Raw genomic sequence first — 25978 nt, forward strand, 5'->3', positions numbered from 1 at the left:
AAATCAGTCCCACTTCTACGTACAAATAACAGTTAAGTAGAATACCTAATGGATGAGAAAGCCCCATTTTAAATAGTAATTTTAAAAGGTAAAATACTTAGGAATAAACAGAAATGTTCAAAACCTACATGAAGAAAAATAAACATTCTTAAAACATAGAAATGTAGGACTGTACAACTGAAAAGAAATAACCAATGACAGATTTTTGATATTGAAATGCCCTACCTACCTAGGACATTTCAACATCAATAGGTCATAAACTTACGAATCATAAAGCTTTTGATGGAGCTAGACAAGTTGATACTAAAGTTCGAATAGAAAAGTTCAAGAAAAACTGGGAAACACTAAAATAAATAGACATGAGGGAACTACCTCATTAACACATACTACAGGCGTTAAAACATAGTATAAAGCTTCTATAATGAAAATAGTATAGGACTGCTACATGAAGAGGCAGAACAGTGCAACAGAACATCCAGAAATAGATTCCACTACAGATAGAAATCTAATATCTGTAAAGGTGATATAACAAATCATTAGCACAGTTATAGTCATTTTAAACAAATGAATAGACAAAAAGATAAAATTCAATGTTTCTCACACCATACATAAAAATAAACTGCAAATGGATCAGAGATCTAATTGTAAGAAAACTACTAGTATTTTTTAAATTGGCGGGGAGGCAGGAGAGAGGGATTCCTCCTATAAACTAAGAATTTATAAAAGAAAAGACTTTCTCACTAGGACTAAAGTACAACCATAAAACTTTTGCATGACAAAAATACATCATAAGCAAAATCAAAAAACAGGTAACAAACTGGAAGGAAACATTTGCAACATGTATCATAGATAAATTCCCAATATCCCTACAAAGAACTTCTAAAACTAAGGTGGGGAAGCCCAAATATCCTATGGAAAGTGGCCCTTAAACATGTGAAAAGAAATTCAACTCCACACATAAAAGATGAATGCAAATTAAATGTACCCAAACTACCATTTCTCACTTACCACTTGGCAAAAATTCAAGTTTCAGAATGCACCCTGTTTGGAAGGCTGTAGGGAAACAGCATTCTTATACACTGCAGGGGTGGAGGCAAAATGTTACAACCTCCATGCAGGGAACCTGGTAATATGCTAATGAAACCAGGTAAGTATTTGCCCTTTTTTCTTTTTTGTTGTTTTTGTTAGCAACAAAGTCTCACTCTGTCACCCAAATTGGAGAGTAATGACTCCATCATAGCTAACTGCAGCCTTGAACTCCTGAGCTCAAGGGATCCTCTCAAGTAGCTGGGATTACAGGTGCAAACCACCACACCGGGCTTAGTATTTGCCCTATCACCAGCAATCCCACTTGCAAGAATTTGCCCTGAATATACAACTGTAAAACTATGAAAAATACATACCATTGCAGCAGATTTGTAGTTGTAAAATATTGGAAACTACTTAAATGTGCAAACATAAGAGATTGGTTGAACAAACTATGGTACACAGAAAGTAGTAAGCACCTGTAAAAACGAACGAGGAAAATCTCTATGAACTGTTATGAGGCAATTTCCTAGAGATACTGATACCTGAAAAAAGCGAATTGCAAAAGAACATATATGCTACATTTTAGAAAAAAAAGGAAAATAAGAAAACATACATATCTCTGCATATCTTTATAAAAATGAGTAAAGCCCAGAAAACAATAAAATTGGTTTCCTACAAAGTATGGGGTGGAATGCGGAGGAGGGAGTGACAATTTTCTGAGTATACTTTCTTGTTCAGTTTTACTTTTTGGAAAATAATCTTCTACCTAGTCAAAAAATTAAATCAACAGGGATGTAATGAAAAGGGAGCACAAAAGCTGAAAGAAAACTAAAACAAGTGAACTGTATTTCAAATTAATATCGTAGCCACATTTAGGGAATAAGAGAGAATGAGCTAAGTAATTATGAGAACAGTATTTGGTTACATACCTAAAGAATTGAGTACAGAAAGGAGGGATAACTTCAAACAAATTTCGAGCTTTTCTTGGTATATTTGTTCTTATAATGATATGATTAAACAATCTTGAAACTGTTTTAGACCTATTATTTAGATGAACAAAAAAGTGAATGTGTTGATGCCGTTTGAAGCCAAGGTTCTCACTGTGAAAGAAGGAACATATAAATATGAAAGCAAACAGGAAAGAAACCTCTGCAAATGGCTTAGAAATACTGGTGTATCTCTAAATAAAAAAAAATTTGCTGATGTATATGTTCATGTATGTGTTGCAAGATGCATTTGTGTATATATGTATAAATGTAGATGTATGTGTATACATAAAGCTTATATATTTCCTACCTCTGTCCTCTAAAAGGGCCTAAAAGCCAAGACCCAGGAGCAATCAGCACACTAGTGCCAAGATCCTGATCATTAATATTATTCCCCCCTAAAAATAATCAGAGTTCCTCAGAGAAATGGCTGTTTCCAGAGCTGGGGTAGAACAGATAAAAGATAACCCTGCAAGAACTTCTTTTGGCAGAAATTAAGGGAGTCTCAAATATGTGATGGAGGACTGTCATGCACTTCAAGTAACCAAATCTGGGCAATTGAGTACGAAAAGCTCTAAGTCTTCCAAGGCTGTTTGGTCTTCCCAATCTTACCTTTTGAAATTCTGCCCCATAATTGTCCCTTCCTGTTTCTCTTAACCAGAGACATCTACAACTACAGTTATGTCCTGTCTCTAGCACTCCAGGATATAGTATTCTGGCCAACTTTTTTTTTTCTTTTAATAAATCCACAAGGAAAATCCTATGTTCTGCATTCCAGCTCTTGTACATTTATCAGAATGTACTATGCTCATTCCAATAAGCAACTAGAGGGCAGACTGTATATTTTACACTACTGTTTGCCCAAGGCCAAGTACAGAGCCTATTCTTTATTAGCAATTCCGTAAACATTTATTCAACTGAAATGTTTAATTTATTCCATTGTTCATGGTTTTTCTCTTTCCAGCAAATACTAGGAATAGTCAGTTTTCTCCCTTTCATTCATCCATCAAATCTGACTGGCATCAGTTCAATGCTCACTTTCTAATTCAGCAGTCACCAGCCTTTTTGGTTTTATGAAAGACAATTTCTCCACGAATCAGGAGGGAGCTGGGGGGAGATGGTTTCAAGGCTAAACTGTTCCACCTCAGATCATCAGGCATTATATTCTCATAAGGAATGAGCAACCTGGATCCCTTGCATGCACAGTTCACAATAGGGTTTGCGCACTTACAAGAATCTAATGCTCTTGCTGATCTGACAGGAGGCAAAGCTCAGGTGGTAATGCTCACCTGCTCACCATTCACCTCCTGCTGTGCAGCCTGGTTCCTAACAGGCCATGGATCAATACCAGTCCATGACCAGGGAATTGGGGATTCCTATTCTACATTATGACTTCTCAGTTACTCCAATTCTCAAAAATGCCTGCATGTTTAGCCCCTTCAGTACACAAGAGCTACACCAGTACCATTTATAGGTAAAATACCAGAAAGTATGTTTTATGTGCCATAACATCATGACAATTTCAGAAGTTGTCCATATCTCTTATTTTGACTAAGATAGATAAATGTGGAAAGAAGTCAGTTTGTGCACACGTTAAAAAAAGAATTTAAAGATTGTTTTAAAAAAACAAAACAAAACAGAGGATGCTATAGTCAAGTAAATTGGGAAAACACTAAATTGAACTAAATTACACCAGGTTCTCGGGTCTTTTAATTCTTTTATGGGAAAGAAAGTATTCAGTGCTTTCCAGATTTATGTGACCATAGGATCTTTACACTCCAAGCATCTCCTAGAAAAAAATATACCGTAGAACACACTTTGGAAATGTTACTACATTATGACTGGCACAAAACATCGTAAGTATCTGAGAACAAGAGAGGATACTGCCATGCTCAAACAACTGATTAATATTACCAGGGTAACATGAAGCCTTCTATGTAATATACAAAGTAGCTACTGATTCAAACTGCAATTGCTTAAAGACCAAAAGCCTGTGAGCTCTAAATTAACTCTGTCTACTCTCGGGTGCCCACTAAAATTCTGGTGTGAGTTTCCACTTCCTCTTCCAATTCTTGAACTGCAGGTGACCAACTCCAATATAAGCACCCCACAACTAAAACACACATACACACAGAGAAAATGAGAGGTCTAAATTATGGCAGTGCTTCTCAAAGTTTAATACTCATATGAATTACCTAGGAATTTTGATGAAACACAGATTCTAATTTAGCAGGTATGGGATTAGGCCTAAGATTCTGCATATCTAGGAAGCTCTCAAGTAACACCAACACAGACCATAGTTTGGGTAGTAAGTGCATAAAGCATATTAAGACAAAATGTTGAGGCCTCTAACTCATATGCAATGGCTATGTCTTTCAAATTGCTTTCCAAAGATTTAATTCTTACACTGGTAAACAATTAACTTTCATTCATTTATAAAAACAGAAACTGTACACAAAACTGAAGATACACTTAAATCCCTATTATCTGCCGATGATCACTTTTTACTAGAAATGGCAGTTTCCTGCAGAAAGCTATAAAAGTACATTTATATAAAATCATTTTTAGTCTAAATCTTCATTCTACTTCTATTTCCAAATGCCCATACAACACACTGACTTTCATGGCAGCCAGGAACTGTCTCCAATTTTACTGACTTACAAGGCTGCAATTGTATGCCCTGCCCCCAACCAAAAAAGACATGTATAAAGCCAGCATCTTTCTCAATGATTTACTGAAAGCAGCAGCTCATTTTAATAAAACCATCCCAAAACATAAAATTGATTGAACCAACTGCTGTGTTGGGCATACACAACAGCTGATCAAAATCATTCAAGAATTTTATTCTTACAGATTTTCTTTCAGGCTTTGAGAATTTTTCTCCCATTCCATACTTTTATTTTGATACTGAAATAAAGGAAAAAAAGGATCTTTAAATCTATGAAGTAGTTTTTGTTTTACTTTTTTTTTTCATTTTTTAAAGAATGGTTCCTACTATGAAGTAGTTTTTAAATGCAAAGTAGATCACTTTAAGAAAACACTTTAATAAACTGGTTCACATACAACTTAATGCACACACTAAAGCTAATAATCAATTTTCTAGAACATATTTTGTATAACAAAATTAAGGGTTTATACTGAGTAACCTCTTACGATGTCAAAAACTATGTGGCTTTTTCTAGGCAAAGCATTATGTTTTAGCAAAGTACTACAAAATTACACACGACATATTAACCTCATTCCTTAACAAGGAAAACTTTGTAAATTAGATAGTATTTCTCTTTATAACTATGTTTTTGATATTAAACACTGAGTTTTTATTTCACTTAAATACTAAGATACTTATTTCTTTACATGTTACATGATGCCTTTATTTGACATTTTATAATTAAGTAATTTTAGAGTACTTTTGTCACAATGAAGGACAAAGATAAGCCAACTGTTTAGATTCCTTTCCTTTATGTTGTGTCTTTGATCACTAACAATGCTGCCTGAACAGCCAACAGAAGGCTGACATTTCATAAAATATGCAGTGATAAAAACTAATACTATAGCATCTGGGAGTGATATATAAAATGCAGAAATACACCTAATAACTGTGATCTTAAATTACAAGTTACTAAAAGCTAAATAAAAAGCATACCTAAGAACAAAAAAAAAGGGCAAGATTACAAAAGGTTTTCTTATACCTCTATTTCTAAAAACAAAGTTTTTAAAATAATTTAAGTCTATCAGACTTTTCCTACTACTCTACAACTTAAAAGACTATTACTTTCTAAGAACAGAGTATCTGTACAACACACCTTTCAACAGCTGAGTAACCTGTTAGAAAACCACCAATGAAAGGCACTGTTCAAAATGCAGAGGAAGTTTTCTTCTCAGATACTTACAAATGTTAAAACTGCTAATGAAGTAAAACAACACATAACTTTTATGACAAGATGCCAGAGATGATGTCGTAAATAAAATTTAAAGTCCAGAATAATCTAAACAGATATACTCTTAATACCAGTATTAATACAACCTTTCAAAATCTAAGCCTTAAAGTCCTTGGTAAACCACAGATAGCAAGTAAAATGTGCTCAAATATGTTTAAATAATTTTACCTTTACTACTAAACATTTGGTTTTCAATAGTAGGAAGCAGGAAAGTCACACAATAAAGACAATCCAAGAGCAATCATTTGAATTTATCTTTATAGCATATGGTTTCATATTCCACCTATATCCATCAAAATCACAGTCCAGCAGAAGTGTCTTATTGTTTTTTTTTTAATATATATGCTAAGGGGAAATAAAAAAAACAAAGGCCATATTCAGCACTTCAAGAACTCTCAATTACACTTTGACTAAAGAAAATATACAACATTTAAGTATGTGGGAGGCAAGTGTCCTTGTGCTTATAATTAGCATCTGAATTCAGGGATTTTACTACTTAAGATACACCCACTGCCTGTTATTCTTACCACAGTTTTTCATGTCACTTAGTGGAGATAAATATTCTCTTCTCTAATATTTACATCAATGATATTTAACTTTTTTAAAGCTGTTGTAATAGCTTAACAGCCATCTCAGCATCATTCTTCATCTCTAACTGGACAAAGAATTGGACATTACAAGACAAAAAACAGAGAAAGCATATTTACATTCATAATGTTCCTAACTATAACATTTATGTAAATTATGTTTTTCATATTTGCAAATACAATAATTTTTAGTTTTACTGCATATTTTGCCATTCTTTCAACATTAACTTTCTATGGTTATTACAATCTCAAAAAATCATACCTATGAAATATATGACATTGTTCAAGCCACAATAAAAAATCCTGAGGCTAAAATAACATATCTAAGAATAACGGGTCTACTTTTAATCTAATCTTATTCTGCTACAAAAGAGAGCTTTAGTATATTAACTAACAATTCCTAATGGTTTTAGTTTAGAAAATCTTCCTTTTGGAATTATTTTCATTATCTTTTAATTATTTCACAAGTTTACGTATCACATAAATGACACAAAATTTAAAATTATTTTAATATCAGGCACGTATCATTCTTTCCATTATGTTGTCTACTGAACTTACCCAGATATACAGCATCATGTATATTTAGAAGAAAAGAATTAAGTTGGACCATTTGAAAACCCACACTTTCAAGAATAATTTACCCTATCAAAATTTGTTTGTAAGGAAAAATTATAAATACCAACGACAGGGGAAAAAGGAAGGTATTTTCTAGGTTTTTTGCTTGTCAAAAAAAATGACAAACCACATTCCTCAATTGTAACTAAGTAGGTAATTATGAAATTAGCTGCAGAACATCTTTCTCTCTCTTCCAGAATATTAAGTCCATGAAAGCTGAATCCATACCTTTCTTATTTAACTTTTTATCAATGGTGCTTAAGTGTAGACAACCAATTAAGATTTACGGGGAAAAAAAAATAAGTGGGCATTTCTTGACTAGGAAAAATGTAAAGAAATACAACACGGTCCCTGCTTGCATAACACTTATAATCCAGTCAGCAACATAGGACCTAGACCCATGCAAAAAATAAAAGCAAGTAATAGTGCAAAATATTGAATAGAAAGTGCTTTGTGAGTAGCAACAAAGCAAAACAGCAATTCAGAAGATGATGAAATCACAGCAGAGCCACTGTAGAAAGACTTCACAGAGGAAGCAAGACAGCTGCACATTGGAAAAAGTACGTAAGCTTTAGGTGGACAAAAAAAAGTAGAAAGGACATCATTATCACAGAGCAAAATGTAGAAAAGACATAAAACACTGTGAAATGAAGAAGGATATGCCAATGTAAAAATATTCTCAGCATGTTGGGACTATCCTTACAGAAGTGAAAGCGTTTTTGTTACCGGCCACAGGAGGAAAAAAACTAAAGCTGTACATTAGGAAAAATGCATGAGGGAACATTAAATACCAGGCTGAAAATTCTAAATTGCAACCTCTAGGCCAAGTGGGGCCAATGAAGGTTCCTAAGTAGGAGATCATCTGAGTAAAAGCAATGCTATAGGGAGATTAATCTGACAGCAATGCATAGGACAGATTTTGAGTACAGCAGGGATACAAATTAAGAGACTTCTAAAGTATTCCAGAAATAAGGCTGCAAAGGAGTCATCTAGACTTTCGAGAATGGTATAGAACTGGCAGAAGCAAAAACCACAAAGACAACACATTAACTAATGAGATATCATGGGTAAGAGAGGACAAGGCAAGGAATTCTTAGATCTAAGATAAAGAGCCTAAAGGATAATAGGAGGGAACAAAGAATGGCTGGATCTGATTGCGGCAAACAGGTCAGTGGCAGGATGATGCTCCTGGTTCCAGACATCCACTGTGAGGGGACAGAGAGAGAGAAACATAAAAATGAGGTCAAATGTAGAACTATAGATTTTAGAGTTCTCCATGAAGATGTAATGATTTAAAATCTTGAAAACAAAGGGAAGAATAAAGAGCAGAGACTAAAAATTATACTACACTAACAAAATTTATAAATACACCTGAGGAAATTAACTAAAGTAAAATAAAATGGAACCACTATATAAGATAGTTCCAGTCGGGAAGGAATAACTCAAAAAAGGAGAACACAGGAGATAAAGAGAGTAATTGCAAAAACTTTGCCCAACATTGTTAAACAAGCAGGATCTTAGAATGTACTGCAAGGAAAAATAATTTTTAAATATTCTGTGGGGTTTTTTTTTGAGAGATAGAGGCTATATTAGTATATTAATGAGAGAAAAACTAAAAATATGAGGAAACTGAAACATTTTTAAACATAAAATTTCTTATTGTTTTGTTTCACTAAAGGAAAAAGCTAGGACATTTTCTTTTTAAAATGTCCTGATTTCATATAGCATGCAAAATAAATGCTAATACAATATTTTTAAAAAAACAAAAAACAAAAAAACACTTTCGTGTGCTCTTTATGCTTTATATATCAATTAAATTATATTCACTTCCCTATTATTTCACATTTGCGTTAGCTCTTATTACTACTCTCTCAAGTTTAAGCCAGTATCCATATAAACTATACACTATATTTTTATATGTCTTAAATGCTATAAAATATTACAATGAGAAAAAAATCTAACAAGCATTGTACATATTTTTAAAAATACACCACACTGGGTGTGGTGGCTCACACCTGTAATCCCAGCACTTTGGGAAGCTGAGGCAAGTGGATCACCTGAGGCTAGGAGTTTGACACCAGCCTGGCTAACATGGCAAAACCTATCTCTACTAAAGATATAGAAAATTACCCAGGCATTGTGGCGAACAGCTGTAATCCCAGCTACTTGGGAGGCTGAGGCAGGAAAATCGCTAAACCCCAGGAGGTGGAGGCTGCAGTGAGCCAAAATCACGCCACTGCACTGCAGCCTGGGAACAAGAGTAAAACTCCATCTCAGGAAAAAAAAAAAAATACACACACACACACACACACACAATTTACATGGTTGAGCCTACAGAAAAACATATAATTCACAGGGAAAACAGAAATAAAGAAGAGTCCCCACCCCTCCCCCACTTCACCATGGGCTTAGAACAGAGAACAACAACAGAAACTTCAAGAAAAGAGACTCAGGATGAAACATAAATGTAAATGTAAAATAAGGCTTTAGAAAAACGTTTTCCAGAATGTAACTTTATCTGAAGAACTCCAAGAATGGTTTAATTGTATCAAGATTTAGAATTCCAACAGAAAGGGAAAAGTTTTATCAAGTCTGATCTTTACCATCATACACAAAGAAGAGAGATGCTCACTTATCAGCACAAGGAATTGTTCTGATAATTTATGTGAATGTATGCACTGTACGTGGGGGTCTAACTCTACTAAAAAATATTTAAGCTAACTAATACATCAGATATGTTCTTAAAAGTGCTAAGTGGCTCTTTATGTGTGTTAGATTTTCTGTATGGCATATAAATGTACTTTTCCTATATGATATAGGGAACTTAGTGATAATAACTACCTGGTGTGTCTGCTGCCTACATTTTCACTGACAGCAAATGGAGTGTAAAACTGGTGGTGTAAACTAAAAAGAAATTAACGTTAGATATAGCATTGGTTTTAACTTATGCATTACTAAATCAAAATGCAGATGGATTATTAAATTAAGGACACAAGTGTGTATAAATTAGCAAATATCAAATATCTATTTAGTTTATTAAAACAATATAGAATAGAAAATCACAAATTGGTCTTTTATTAAGTACTGGGGTACATGTGCAGATCTTGCAGGATTGTTACATAGGTATACACATGCCATTGGGGTTTGCTGCCTCCATCCCCCCCATCACCTACATTAAGTATTTCTCCTAATTTTATCCCTCCCCAATCTCTCCAACCCCTGCTATCCCTCCCCCTAGTCCCCCACCCCACAACAGACCCCAATCTGTGATGTTCCCCTCCATGTGTCCATGTGTTCTCATTGTTCAACACCTGCTTATGAGTGAGAACATGCAGTGTTTGGTTTTCTGTTCTTGTGTCAATTTGCTGAGAATGATGGTTTCCAAATTCATCAATGTCCCTACAAAGGACACAAACTCATTGTTTTTTATGGCTGCATAGTATTTCATGGCGTAAATGTGCCACATTTTCCCTGTCAGGTCTATCATCAATGGGCATTTGGGTTGGTTCCAAGTCTTTGCTATTGTAAACAGTGCCACAATGAACATACATGTGCATGTGTCTGTATAATAGATGGATTTATAATCCTTTGGGTATATACCCAGTAATGGGATTGATGGGTCAAATGGTATTTCTATTTTTAGATCCTTGAGGAATTGTCACACTGTCTTCCACAATGACTGAACTAATTTACACTCCCACCAACAGTGTAAAAGCATTCCTATTTCTCCACATCCTCTCCAGCATCTGTTGCCTACACATTTTTTAATGATCGCCATTCTAACTGGCATGAGATATCAATCTCAATGTGGTTTTGATCTGCATTTCTCTAATGACCAGTGATGATAAGCATTTTTTCATGTTTATTGGCCATATAATTGCCTTCTTTTGAAGTGTCTGTTCATAACTTTCACCCACTTTTGATGAGGTTGTTTGTTGTTCTTTGTAGATTCTGGATATTAGCCCTTTGTCAGATGGGTAGCTTGCAAAAATTTTTTCCCATTCTGTTGGCTGTCAGTTCACTCTAATGATTGTTTCTTTTGCTGTGCAGAAGCTCTTAACTTTAATTAGATCCCATTTGTCCATTTTAGCTTTTGTTGCCATTGCTTTTGGTGTTTTAGTTATGAAGTCCTTGCCTATGCCTATGTCCTGAATGGTATTGCCTAGGTTTTCTTCTAGGGATTTTATGGTGTTAGGTCTTATATTTAAATCTTTAATCCATCTGGAGTGAATTTTTGTATAAGGTGTAAGGAAGGGGTCCAATTTCAGCTTTCTGCACATGGCTAGCCAGTTTTCCCAACACCATTTATTAAACAAGGACTACTTTCCCCATTGCTTTTGTCCATTTGTCAAAGATCAGATGGTTGTAGATGTGTGGCATTAATTCCGAGGCCTCTATTCTGTTTCATTGTTCTGTGTCTGTTTTGGTACCAGAACCATGCTGTTTGGATTACTGTAGCCTTGTAGTATAGTTTGAAGTCAGATAGTGTGATGCCTCCAGCTTTGCTCTTTTTGCTTAGGATTGTATTGGCTATGTGGGCTCTGTTTTGGTTCCATATGAGGTTTAAGGAGGTTTTTTCCAGTTCTGTGAAGAAGGTAAATGGTAGTTTGATGGGGATAGCACTGAATCTATAAATTACTTTGGGCAGTATGGTCATCTTCAAAATATTGATTCTTCCCAACCATAAGCATGGAATGTTTTATCTGATTGTGTCCTCTCTCTTATTTCCTTGAGCAGTGGTTTATAGTTCTCCTTGATGAGGTACTTCATGTCTTTTGTTAGTTGTATTCCTAGGTATTTTATTCTCTTTGTAGCAATTGTGAATGGGAGTTTGCTCACGATTTGACTCTCTGTTTGTCTGTTACTGATGTATAGAAATGCTTGTGATTTTTGCACATTGATTTTGTATCCTGAGAATTTGCTGAAGTTGCTTGTCAGCTTAAGGAGATTTTGGACTGAGACAATGGGGTCTTCTAAATACACAATCATGTCGTCTGCAAATAGAGACAATTTAACTTCCTCTTTTTCCAACTGAATATCCTTTATTTCTTTTTCTTGCCTGATTGCTCTTGCTAGAACTTCCAATACTATGTTGAATAGGAATGGTGAGAGAGGGCACCCTTGTCTAGTGCCAGTTTTCAAAGTGCCCATTCAGTATGATATTGGCTGTGGGTTTGTCATAAATAGCTTTTATTTTGAGGTATGTTCCATCGATACCTAGTTTATTAAGAGTTTTTAGCATAGACGGCTGTTGAATTTTGTCAAAGGCCTTTCTCTGTATCTACTGAGATAATCACGTGGTTTTTGTATTTGGTTCTGTTTATGTGATGGATTATATTTACGATTTGCATATGTTGAACCAGCCTGGCATTCCCAGGGTGAAGCTGACTTGATGGTGATGGATAGTGCTGCCGCAATTGGTTTGCCAGTATTTTATTGAAGATTTTTGCATCAACGTACAACATGGATATTGGCATGAAATTTTCTTTGTATCTCTTCCAGGTTTTGGTATCAGGATGATGCTGGTCTCATAAAATAAGTTAGGGAGGATTCCCTCTTTTTGTATTGGTTGGAATAATTTCGGAAGGAATGGTACCAGCTCCTCTTTGTATGTCAGGTAGAATTTGGCTGTGAACCTGTCTGGACCTGGATTTTTTAAAAATATGGAACACTTCACGAATTTGCATGTCATCCTTGCACAGGGGCCATGCTAATCTTCTCTGTATCCTTCCAATTTTAGTATATATGCTGCGGAAGTGAGCACAAATTGGTCTTCTTAGGCTGTCCAAAGACCAAGTTAATCCATTTGAAAACAAATTATATTCTGTGCTTTGGGGAAATTCCAGACTTCAAATTTAAGTTGAAGAACAGACATAAATGGTAATATAGTCATAAGATACACATAAAATACATAATTGTCTTTGATTAATGTAGTTTAATCTAATAAAAAATTTCTAAAAAGTGAAATTAAAACATTCAAATACTTTATTAATAGGCAGCTGGGCTAGTAAAATTATTTGTTTCTATAGCAGCTGTTTAAATAAATGTAATGCCCAGCTAATTCTTTAGTATTAAATAAAGTCGAAAGGTAGAGGGAGGAATAAAGTCTTGTCTTAATTCCTCTTCTTCAAATGTAACGTGTACGAACAAAGTCAAGCACAAGCAGCAATACAAATTTAGATGCTTCAAACTCAGGACTCGCTAGTTACCTTGCTACTACACACTGAGGAATGTGAGAAAAATAAGCTTTAGTGAGAAAGAAGTAAAACAGTGATGTAAGCAGTCATACTACAAAACATGTGGCACCCTTATACATAAATCATAGGCCCCCAAAAGAAGCTGGTAACAGCCCTGAGTTGACAGACAACAAGAAAATGGGCACCTGGGTCCTACAATCACAAGGAACTGAGTTTTACGAAAAACCTGAATACAAGGGAAACAGATTTTCTGACACTTGAACTTTAGCATGCTACCTCTCATACTAGACTTCTGACCTACAGAGCTATAGAATTAAAAACCTGTATAGTTTTATACCATTAAATTTGTGATAATTTGTACAGAAGTTACAGAAAACTAATACATGAGGGCTAAAAATAATTAAGGCAGGATGGCAGGCAAACAGAGGAACTATACCAAGAAAACTAGGCTTGTGATCAGCCTACTCAGCACAATACCCAAATACACAACTAGTACAGGTTTTTGACATGGAATCAGTTTCCTCAACACAGAATGCAAACTTTTACCTTAAGAGTAGGAAGTTTTCAACCAAGTCATTTTTCAATTCTGTTAACTAATTTCCTAAAAAGAATTAAACTCCACAAGCAAGCTGAAAATACAGGCATACCTCCTTTTATTGAGCTTTGTTTTATTGTGCTTTGCAGATACTTTTTTTTTTTTTTTCAAATGAACGTTTGTGGTAATCCTGTGTTAAGCAAGTCTATTATATGTATGTGTAATACAATATATTTTCCAACAGTACATGCTGTCTTTATGTCTCTATGTCACATTATCATACTTCTCACAGTATTTCAAATGTTTTCATTATTATATCTGCTATGGTGAACTGTGATCAGTGGTCTTTGATATTACTATTATAATTACATTGTATGTTGAGGCACCACAAACCACACCTATTAAGACAGATAATCAATGAATGCGTTTCGACTGCTCCAAAGATCAGCCATTCCTCCATCTTTCCCCTTCTCTCCTCAAGCCTCCCAATACCCTCAGACACAACAATATTGAAATTAGGTCAGTTAATGGCCTTACAATGGCCTCTTAGTGTTCAATTGAAAGAAAGAGTCCTATGCCTCTCACCTGAAATCAAAAGTTAGAAATGATTTAGTGAGGAAGGCACTTTTAAAGTCAGGATAGGCCAAAAGTTAGGCTTCCTGAACCAAACAGCCAACTTCCGAATGCAAAGGAAAAGTTCCTAAAAAAAAATTAAAAGTGCTATTCCACTGAACACATGAATTATGAGAAAGTAAAAAAGGCCTTAGTGCTGATATGAAGAAAGTATTAGTGGTCTAAACAGAACATCAAACCAGCTACAACATCCCCTTAAACCACAGTCTAATTCAGAGAAAGACCCTAATTCTCTTCAATTCCATGAAGATGAGACAGAGCAGTGAGAAAGCTGCAGAAGAAAAGATGAAAGCTAGCAGACATTGATTTCTATAGTTTTTTTTAAAAGGATTCTCTGTAACATTAACATGCAGAGTGAAGCAGCAAGTGCTTACTAGTAACTGCAGCAAGTTATCAAAAATAGTTAAGATAACTGATGAAGGTAGCTACACTAATTTTCAATGTAGACAAAACGGTATACGGTATCTTCTTTCAATGTATTGGAAGAAGATGCCATTTAGGACTTCTTAGCTAGACAGGAGAAATCAGTGCCTGGCTTCAAAAGAAGGTTGACTATCCTGTTAAGGTCTAATGCAGTTAGTGACTTTAAATTAAAGTCAATGTTCATTGACCATTTGGTAAATCTTAGGGCCCTTAAGAGTTATGCTAAATCTACTCTGTGCTCTAGAAAAGGACCTACAAATGCCTGGATGACAGCGTGTATCTATTTGCAGTATGGTTTATTGAATATTTTAGGCCCACTGTGGACCTGCTGCTCAGAAAAAAAGATCCTTTTCAAAATATTACTGCTCATTGACAATGTGCCTGGTCACCCAAGAGCTCTGACAGAGATGTATAAGGAGATTAATGTTGTGTTCATGCTTGTGAATACAATATCCATTCTGCAGCCCATGGGTCAAGAAGTAATTCTGATTTTGAAGCCTTATTATTTAAGAAACACATTTTTTAAAGCTATAGCTGCCATAAATAGTAATTATTCTGATGAATCTGGGCAAAGTCAATTGAAAACCTTCTGGAAAGAATTCATCATTCTAGATGCCACGAAGAGTAAATCATGATTCATGGGAGGAAGTCAAAATATCAACATTAACAGGAGTTTGGAAGAAGATGATTTCAACCCTCATGGATGACTGGCAGGAGTTTTCAATATTTCTGTGGAGGAAAGAACTGAGGACAGGGTCAAAACAGTCAAAAAACAAGAATTAGAAGTGGAACCGGAAGACATGACTTAATTGTTGAAATTTCACGAAAAAGTGTGACTGGATTAGAAGTTGCTTCTATAGATAAGCAAAGAAAGTAGTTTCTGGAGATGGAACCTGCTCCTTGTAAAGATGCTGTGAACATTGTTGAAATGACAACAATTTAGAATACTCCACAAACTCAGTTGATAAAGCAGTAGCAGAATTTGAGAGAACTAAACTCAATTTGAAAGAAGTAGTTCCATTGTGGGTAAAATGCTATCAAACCTAATCACATGCTACAGAGAAACTTTTCATGAAAGGAAGAGTCAGCTGATATGGCAAATTGCACTGCTGTCTTATTTTAAGAAATTGCTAGAGACAAGCCAACCTTCAGCAACCACCACCCTGATCAGTCAGCAGCAATCCACCCTGACTAACCCACCGCCAGCAAAAAGATTACAACTCACTAAAGGCTCAGATTTGTTCACACTTTTTGGCATGAAAGTTTTTTTTTTTTTTTTTTTAATTAAGGTATGTACATTGTTCTTTTAGACATAATGCTATTACACACTTAAATACTACAACATAGCGTAAACATGACTTTTACATGCACTGAGAAACCAAAAAATTCATGTGACTCACTTTATTTTAATCTTGGCTTTACTGTGGTGGTTTGGAACTAAACCTGCAATCGCTCTGAGGTATGACTGTAGTGATAATGCACCCTTTTCTCTCAACAATTATAACTTTATTCCAAGTACTGGCATAATTAATTTCTTTTATTCTATATATATTCTTTCTTTCCTTCTTCCTAATAATGTGTTTCACTATCTGCAATAACAATTCAAAAAGAAACAAAATAAGAAAAGGTTCAATACACCTTCCTGAAATATCCATTATCTAAGCCTTTTTAAGACTACTTACCCTAATTTAGGTCAGAGAATACATTTCCAAAGAAGAGGTAAATGTTCTACTTAGGCTGAAACTTAGACTCTCCTTTAAGATGAAAAATAAAATAAAATAATGCTCTTAATCATTGAGAGAACAGAGCTAGGGATGTGGAAGTAAACAGCATTTTATCTTTCAATCCAAGTTACTCTTAAAGAGGTTAGCATTTTGTTATGCTTGCAGGAGTGTACAATAATGTACTCTGAATTAGAATTATTCCAACTCTATATATAAATGCTTCTTTATAAATTCAGTATAATTCTTAGTAAATTTAAAAAATAATTATAAAATTATAAGTACTACAGAAATTGACAGCAATCAACAGCATATAATGAGATACAGCACAACCTAGGAACTTGAAATTTCATGTTGCACTATTCCTGGGAATAGTTATTATTTCGTGCAATTCAAGAATCATTAAATCCTGATTCCAAAGCAGTTTAATATTTTAGTCAAAATATGAATATGAAAAGGTGTTCAATATCACTGATCATCAGAGAAGTGCAAATCAAAACTACAATGTGATACCATCTCACCCCTGTTAAAATGGCTTATAGTTATTGCCAGAAGACAGGCAACAGCAAATGCTTATGAGAATATGGAGAAAGGGAACCCTTATACATTGTTAGTGGCAATGTAAATTAATACAACCACTATGGAGCACAGTTTGGAGATTCCTCAAAAAACTAAAAATTGAGCTAATATGAGCCAGCAATCCCATTGTTGGGTATATACCCAAAAGAAAGAACATCAGTATACCAAGGAGGTATCTGCACTCCCATGTCTGTTGCAGCAGTGTTCACAATAGCCAAGATTTGGAAGTAACCTATGTGTCCATCAATACATGAATGGATAGAGAAAATGTGGTACATATATACAACCAAGTACTATTCAGCCATAAAAAAGAATGAGATCCTATCATCTGCAACAACATGGACAGAACTGGAGGTCATTAGGTTAACTGAAATAAGTCAGGCAGATAAAGACAAATATCGTATGTTCTCACTTATTTGTAGGATCTAAAAATCAAAACAATTGTATCCATGGAGATAGAAAGTAGAAGAATGGTTACCAGAGGCTGGAAAGGGTAGCAGGAAAGAGTAGAGGGGAGGTGGGGATGGCTGATGGGTTAAAAAAAAAAACAAAAAGAAAAGAAAAAAATGAATAAGGCTTAGTATTTGATAGCACAACAGAATGATTATAGTCAATAATAATTTAATTGTACATTTTAAAATGCTTGATTGTTTAACACAAATGATAAATACCTGAGGGGATGAATATCCAATTTCCATGATATATTACACTTTCCATGCCTATATTACAACATCTCATGTACCCTATATAGATACTGACGATGTGCCCCCAAAAGTTAAATATTTAAAAAATTTTTAAAAGAAATGATCTGCTATCAAATACAATTAAGATAATAGTTAAAATTTGGATGAAAGTAAAATGATATTTGTAGATTATATGCTTTTATATATGGATATAGAAACAAAAAACTACTACAAAAATTGTGAGTTCAATACTATAAATTAAATCTACAACTTTCAGCAGCTTTCTTACTTTTAACAATGATCAAGTAGAAAACGTAAGTCAAGGATGACTCCACTGTTTCTGACTTTGCTACTAGAAAGACGGATCTGCTATCAACGAAGATGGGGAAGACCACAGCTGAAATATGTCTGGAAGAGAAAGAACAGGAGGTCAATTTTTAGTGTACTGAGTTTGAGATGACAATCAGATAGCTAAAACTAGATGTCAAATACATTAACTGGATCATAAGCCTGGAGTTCAGGTATGAGAGCTAAGTTTACCTCTTTGGTATTTAAAGACATAACATCAGATGAAATCACTAAGGCAATGAATATAGACAGAAAAATTAAAAGGTCAAACGACTGAGTGTTGACACTATCCTAATGAAGAGGTAACGAATAACAGAAGAAACCAGTGGAGTGAACTAAGTCCTCCTCAGTCAAGACCAATGGGGAGGAGAACATCAAAATTCTGATGTCCTGGAAAACCAAATGAACAAAGTATACCAAAGTATACTTAACATCAAATATTTTCAGTAAGTTCAAGTAAAGACAAGAATTGACTACTCAATTTAACAACATAAAGGTCACTTGTGACCATGACAAGAATGAATTCAGGGTACTGGTGAAGGCTTCTGTCCTGTGATGAGTTTAAGATGAAATGGGAGGAGAAGAATTGGAAAAAGCAAGTATGAACAATTCCTCAGAAGTTTTACTACCAAAATGAAGAGAAAAGTGGAAAAAAAGCTAGGAGGGGAAATGAGATTTTTAAAAGAATGTTTTGGCCAGACACAATGAATCACACCTGTAATCCCAGCACTTTGGGAGGCCAAGGCGAGCAGATCACTTGAGGTAAGGAGTTCGAGACCAGCCTGGCCAACATGGTGAAAACCCCGTCTCTACTAAAAAAAAATACAAAAATTAGCTGGGTGTGGTGGTGGGCACCTATAATCCCAGCTACTTGGGAGGCCAAGGCAGGAGAATCACTGGGACCCGGGAGGCAGAGGTTGCAGTAAGCCAATTTTGTACCACTACACTCTAGCCTGGGCAATAGAGCAAATTTCCATATTAAAAAAAATGTTTTTAATATGGGAGAAAAACAGCAAATGAGCATATTAATGGGAAAGATCCAGTAATGCGGGAAAAGTTAAGGAAGCAGAAGAGAATAGTTCTGATCCTGTGCCTCCCGTATGAGATACTTTTATTATTCCTGCTGAACTATGGGGAGGACCAAAATGTTAACTTGCCCATGGTCAGGCAATGAACTAATAAGTTATAAAACTATATTATGCTGCTTTCCTGAGTAATAAATTAGTCTACCAGCTATTAAAATATATTCAAAACTATAATAATCAAAAGAATGTAGTAGAATAAGAATAGATTTACCAATAAACCTTACCAACAAACTCAAAAGTGACCCACTCAAGGATATGTGACAATTTGGCATTTGATAATAATAAGAATTTGTAAGAGAGTAGGGTTACCTGGATCTCTCCTTAGCTCCCTACACAAAATGAAGAACTACAATCATTAAGATCATTTTAAAACATAAAAGTATATTTTTATAACCTTGGGACGTAGCCAAGTCACTAAGGATATTTTAAAGTAACAATTATGACTGCAAAAATTTATAACTTTTGCACAATGGAAAAAAAACCATAAATAAGTATGAAATATACACAAGCTGGAAAAATATTTTTATCTTATGTAACAGACCCAAAGTAGATATTCTTAATATAAAAAGACTTACTACACACTAATACAAAGATAGATCATTACCTCAATGGAAAAAAGGAAAAGAAATTAAAAAAAAAAAAAAAAGGTTTTAAGGGATATGTAACAAGTTGCACAAATAAATACAAATAAAAATAAGTTAATTTTCCCCTAATTGATGAAGATAAAAATACTGACAATATCCAGCAGTGGCAAGAGTATGGCCATTCATATGTTATCACGTACCACGGGAGAAAGGCAAACTGGAGCATCTTACCTAGTGGTAATTTAGAAATATGATTCAAAATGTTAAATGCACTTAATCTTTGACCCAACAATTTCACTTCTAAAATTTATCCTGAAAAGACAAGTGCATAAAAATATACATACAATGATCCTGCTTACAACATTTCTTATTGGAAACAATCTAAATGGTTATTAGGAAATTAATTAAGCAAATTATAGTACATCTGCTCAATGAAATTTATTAAGCAGTCACTTAAAATGATGCCATATTGCCACAGTTATTGACAAAGGAACACTGGAGATGTAAAGAACTTTTTACTTTCTTAATACTATTGACATGTTCTACAAAGGCTCATACATCTTATTTTTTAACAGCTATACTGAAATATAATGAACATGTCATACAATTCATCCATTTGAAGTGTATAATTGAATGGATTACAGTATATACAGAGTTGTGCAATCACAACCAGTCAATTTTAAAACATTTTTATTACTCTATTCTAAAAATTACCCATACCCATTAAACAGTCACTCCCCATCTCCCTCCAGTCCCCCTTGCCCTAGCTACCTCAAAACTGCTTTTTCTATATATAAATTGCCCTGTTATAGACATTTCATATGAAAAAAATCTCTAATATATGGTCTTTAGTGATTGGCTCCTACATCTGCAGTTTCACTGCCCATTTCGCAAATAAAGCTAAAATTCTTATTTTCTGTAGAAGCAAATGGGATTGACTTAGGAAAAAATTGCCTGCGACTAATTCAGACTGTGCAGTAATATTAAGTATAAATTTCACCATCTTCATTTTTGTGCCTTTTGCAACAGAACAGATGACTAAAAGTACTGTTTTTCAATATCACACAAAAATGCAACTCTGTATTTTATATAATTTGAAGAAGCCATTTTTCATGTTATGGCTGGATTCTTACAATATATTTATACAACGAACATTTCATAGTAGTGAGAATAGGTAAGAGCTACATGTATCAACATGGATACATCTTAAAAACAAAATATTGGGAGAAAATTTTAAGTTATAAAAGGATATGTAAAATAAAAAATACAAACAATAATAAATACTGACAAGGATGTAAAAATGGGGATCCTCATATATTGTTAATGGGAGTGTGTAACAGTATAGCCACTTCAGAAAATCGCTTGGCAGTTTCTTAAAAAGTTAGACATAAATTTATCATATGACCCACAAATCCCACTCTTAGGTATCTACCCAAGGGAAATGAAAAGAAATATTCACACAAAGACTGTATAGCACAAATGTTCTTAGCAGATTTATTCATAATAGCCAAAAACTGCAAACAACATAAATGTCCATGGAATGGATTGACAGATGATGAATGTACTGACAAGATGCACTAGCAATGCAGTAATATTCACCAATAAAGTAGAAATTACAGATACATGCTACAAAACAGACAAACTTCAAAAACATTATGCTCCAGACAAAGCCAGGCACCACAGACCAAGTATTATATCATTCCATTTGTATCAACTATCCAGAAAAGGCAAAGCTTTATTTATTTAAAAAATAAATAAATTGTTGCCTTGGGTTGGGGGAATGGAGATTAAGAGTTAATGTACATAAGAAATTATAGTGGAGTAATGAAACTTTTCTATAGCTGAGTCATGGTGACAACCACACAATTTGGTTAGTTAAAAAAACAACTATTAATTGTACACTTGAAAGGTGAATTACACCTTTCACAAGACACAACCTATTCCCCATCCCTCACCAAGGATAATTTTTTAGTATAAATTTATAGGAGAGTTGTCAAAAAATAAACTGTGGTGGTATCTAAAAAAGGTTTCCTAACAAAGTATTTCAGAAAAGGGGGTTTGGGGGGATTTATTTTGTCACAATAAATTCAAGTGCGTCTGCGTACACTTTGAAGGTCACTAAACTGCTAACACACATCATCCTAAGAAAGTAACATCTCTTAATCTTGAGCTACATCAAATCCTAGACTTGAAGGAAAACAAGGTACAGAACTTTTGGTAATCATCCCAAACTCTCCATTCCAGGAATAGCAAATAGGTTTCACTCACACTGAAACTTCTGGCTCCCTGAAAAGGAGAAAATTATGAAACTGCCCTATGGCTAAGCAAGAAAGTATACCATGACCTGATGTCACAACAAGCATACGAGAGGGAATGCAGGTGAGTTATATTTGCCATCCCTGCTCTAGTCCACTCTATACTTAGCTGAGAACACAGTTATAAACAGCCCCCTTTACCTCTACAGAAGACAACGGTGAGAGAGCCACAGAGAAATATAATACAGAGGATGCAAGGTGTGGAGGTTGAGTCCACCAGAATAACAATAAATGCCAAACTCCAAACTTCCACAAAGGTGTCTCCTGACTCTCTTTAACTGAGTTAGAACATTCTTATTAAATCAGGTGCCATTTGGTGCAGCTAAAGGAGATAATCTCTTTTTATTTAAAAAAAAAATCCATTTAAGAGAAAATAAGCCTGAATTAGTTTATCTGAATTAAAGTAACTAATAAAAACTGCTTCAAAGATTTTTTTTTAATTATGATAGGGAATCTCAGATTTTGCCAAATCCTTCCACTCAAAATATCAATTTCCTCTTGAAAGAAGACTTATTTTAGAATTTGAAAGTTAGGTTTTAGGGCTGAGAAGGACAATGTTTTTAAAAAACGAACATTATAAAAGAAGAAAAAGAAAACATAATGTCTAAGAATAAACTAATTTAGACATTATACCTTTTTAAAGATTTTACAGTGGAGAAAAATGAAGAAGCGTTAGTCATCAAAGACTACTACTCATTTGATTTTGCCACAGTCCAATTTTACAATTTTTCTTGTAAAAAATTGTATATTTTACAAAAAATGAAACAAAACATCACAAGTCTCTCTTTAAATCAAAAATGTATTGCCCTTTTGTCAAGCAGAAAGAAATATCTTGAAATATTTTCATAAAGAACTATGGAGTTTCATTATTTCTATACCTAGAATAATACTAATTCAGTCAGCTAGATACTAGGTCCTACTATGTGATAATCTACTAAAGAAGTCAAATATTCCTACTAGCCACAGGGTATTCTTCCAGGAAATACAAAAATTCTAAATCATTCTCTGCCTAAAAAAAAAAAAAGTGATGTAATTCCACACCCACACTTTACCATTGTTCTGCTTTCCTTTCATCTACTACTTGTCTAGATAGTTATTAATAGAACAATTAAGTGAAATTATCATATGTAATATATTTTGTGCAGATATGGAATATTTTTAAAATATTCCATCTAGGAAGGCAGTTAATGTGCTTATTGCTGAGGTATTCTTGAGTGAGTTTTGATTTATTAGGACACCAGGGGTCCTATGAATTAGCCCTGGATCATGGCCTTGATCCAGGAAAATCCCATGGTACCATCAACAAAATTCTTCACAAAAAAATACACAAACTACATTCTGTACATCAATAGATGGTGGCTGTTGGTTTCATGGAGCCAGTGGTGGCTATTGGTTTCATGTGCTTAGTGGTTAACAGCATGAGTTCTAGAACCATACATCCTGCCTTTGAATCTTGGCTGCAAGATTTTGGGGAAAAAATTACTTAACCTCTCTGAGCCTCAGCTGTATCATATATAAAGTGGGGACCTAACTCATAAGGTATTGGGAGGATTAAATAATACGATCTGCATAAAGTGCTTAGAAAAGTAGCACTTGTGCTTATTCACTATCACTTGCTACATATCTTCCTCCTCCTATTCCTCCTCCTCCTATTACTGCTACTAATCTTCTATATTCTTTTCTTTCCAATGTAATAAGGCCACCTATGTAACATTTCTTGGCATTTGCTTCCCAGAGCATTTTTTTTCTTACACAGTTTGCTGGAGTATTTTATTTGTGGCTGGTTCTAACTTTATGTTAATTGTGCTTTTTGTTTCCTGCAAAAATGCAGTGCCTTACTATTGCTGTATTTAGAATTGTAAATTTCAAATTCTATAAATAAAAAGTTAAATAATTTTACAGGAAGCTAGTCCTGATTATAAATGCAGACTAATGACTTTTTCCCCTACACAAAAAATAAAATGAAATGATTTTAAATAGCCCCAACTCTGTAGCTTACAAATATTATATAGTATTGCTCTTTTATTGATTCAAAAACAGGTTATTAATTGTTGAGCAAGACCCAAATGGGTTAGTTTGTATAGATTTTGGGTTTGTGCTATGAAAATCCTATAAAACTACATCAATTTGGTTAACAATGTTATAACATTTAAAATTTTTTACACTTTTATTTTTCTAGTATTTGAACTCACAACATCTTTTCGAAGGTATTTTCCCATATAATAAGAGTCAATTCACTGAGAGTGACCACTGTGTTCTGGGCATAGTACTTGGCACACTTCCAGGAGGCAGCATTCACAGCGGGTTGAAGTGGAAGCAATTTGCAGTTAGGCAACCTGCCCTATATATATGTAACCATATATATTATATTGTTTAGTTGATATAATCTTTACAGATCATATAAGGTAGTTATTCCTACCATCAATATTTAACAGATGAGAAAGGATATTGAGAAAGACAAACTGATTTGCTCAAGATCACAGAGTTAGTATCCATCAGAACTACAATCCAAATACCACCAGATACCTCCTGTTTATTCACTTTTGATCTGAAGGTCATCTACCTTATTTCTAATCTTCAAATTCTTCCACGTACTTGTCAACTAACTACAGCAAAGACAAATTAACATGTCTTCAGAAATTACACAAGTCAGGTATCTCTACAATTGTTATCAAAAGATGACTGGGAGAAATGAGATAACAAATGGTGGTCCACAACAAGTACTGAGTCTAAACTGGAACTCTGCCCAAGATAAAACCAAAGACACTTCATTATAATAGAAGAGCATCTTCACAGTCTAACAGGATAAGTATGAATGTACTACATCAAATTTCCAGAAAGGAGGTTTTTAACTTTTTATTGACATAACTTTATACTTATAGAAAGGTTGCAAAAACAGTACAGAATTCCCACATAACCTTCAATTGGGTTTTTCTAATGAAAACATCATACATAACTATACTATAGTTATTAAAATCGTAAAATTAACACTGGTTCAAACTATTAACTAAACTTTGGGTCTTACTCAAATTTCATCAGTTACCTATCCAGGATCCCACATTACCTTTCTTTAGTTGTCATGTCTCCTTAGTCTCCCCCAATCTATGGCAATTGCTTCTCTTACATGACTGTAGTATTTCTGAGGAGTGCTAGTTCGTTATTTTGTAGGATGTGTCTCAATTTGAGTTTGTCTGATGTCTTTTCATGATGAAATTGAGGTTATATATTTTTGGCAAGAATATCACATAAGTGATGTTGTGCCCTCGCTGTTGTATCAAATTATATGTTAATATATCTTATTACTGGTGATGCTAACCTTGATCACTTAGTGTCTGTCAGCTGTCTTCTCCATAAAGTCACTATTTTTCCCTTTGTAATTATTAAACATCTTGGCAGTATACTTTTTAGACCTATGCAGATATTCTATTTCTCCTTAAATGTTCATCCTACTTTTGCTATCCATTGAGTCTTGCCTGCAGCAATTATTACTGTGATGTTCGCCTCATGGTGATTTTCTATTTTTCTCATTCCTTATAAATTAATTGTAATTTCAAAGAATGATTATTAAACTGTATCAAATATCAAAGTCTCCAAAAAATTATCAAAGAGTTAAATGCAAAAAATCAACAATAAATGTACTGGGCAACAATATTTCATCTTCAGTCATAATGACCTGAACTCTCTGAATCCAATGTCTAGCAGTTCCTTTTTGAAGGTTCT

General features: G+C 34.3%; 1 protein-coding gene and 1 non-coding gene across 7 annotated transcripts in view; both read right to left on the minus strand.

Annotated features, from left to right (window-relative positions):
• The window catches only part of TBC1D5 (TBC1 domain family member 5), a 557272-nt gene that overhangs the window by 437821 nt on the left and 93473 nt on the right, over window positions 1-25978 (minus strand). For 4 of the 6 annotated variants that reach the window (XM_032259250.1, XM_032259280.1, XM_032259287.1 and 1 more), the window contains exon 3: window positions 1404-6608. The exons of the other annotated variants lie outside the window; for them this stretch is intronic. The gene's annotated coding sequence lies outside the window, so the exon portion shown is untranslated. The remainder of the gene's footprint in view (window positions 1-1403; window positions 6609-25978) is intronic. 6 annotated transcript variants of the gene reach the window in all.
• LOC116545167 lies at window positions 12813-12919 on the minus strand. The gene has a single exon (XR_004266217.1). It is a non-coding gene; the product is annotated as a U6 spliceosomal RNA (small nuclear RNA).

This window comes from Sapajus apella, unplaced genomic scaffold, assembly GCF_009761245.1.
Source record: "Sapajus apella isolate SASKATOON/1434 unplaced genomic scaffold, GSC_monkey_1.0 scaffold4, whole genome shotgun sequence".
In the NCBI taxonomy this organism is placed as follows: Eukaryota; Metazoa; Chordata; class Mammalia; order Primates; family Cebidae; genus Sapajus; species Sapajus apella.